The sequence below is a fragment of the Myotis davidii genome, unplaced genomic scaffold (genome assembly GCF_000327345.1).
Source record: "Myotis davidii unplaced genomic scaffold, ASM32734v1 scaffold38, whole genome shotgun sequence".
In the NCBI taxonomy this organism is placed as follows: Eukaryota; Metazoa; Chordata; class Mammalia; order Chiroptera; family Vespertilionidae; genus Myotis; species Myotis davidii.
Window position 1 is genome coordinate 5,709,685 of NW_006291383.1, and position 603 is coordinate 5,710,287.

The following is a 603-nucleotide window of genomic DNA, read 5'->3' on the forward strand; positions in this document are numbered from 1 at the left end:
GGATGTTGGGTATTCTTGCTTATCGAAATACTCATAGCTTTGGGACTTTGAAATGGTAAATATTCATGATGTGTGAGAAAGCATGATACATAACTGTACCATCTTAATTAGATAAAAATGAAAGCTTAGTTGTGTAGATACACAGGACTTAGAAGGACACGTCAGATTGTAAACTGCTTGTGATTATGGATGGCTAAGTTCTTTGCTTGTGTTTTTCAGTTTCCTATATATGCACATGTTAACTTTAAAAAATAAATGTTACTTTAAAAGCCTATATGAAGTCTTCATTGCTTGTAAAGTTAGCATACTCCATAGTAGCACGGTGTTCACACCCTTCATGCTTAGACCCTGAGGTATCTGAAGTTTCACGTCTTGTGATACCTTCATCCATCGCTTAGATATTAGCACTCCTGGGAGCTCTGCTGTTCTTTAAGTTAACCTTGCACTTTGGTGATTCCAACTTTGCTCAAGCTATTCCTTCTGCCTATAGTGCCCTTTTTACATTTTTCACTTAGCAACTCAAAATTTATATACAGTCTTATCTGTGAGAACCTGACACCTGAGAAAGTGCCAGAACCAAATGTCAGAAGTTATGCTCTTTCC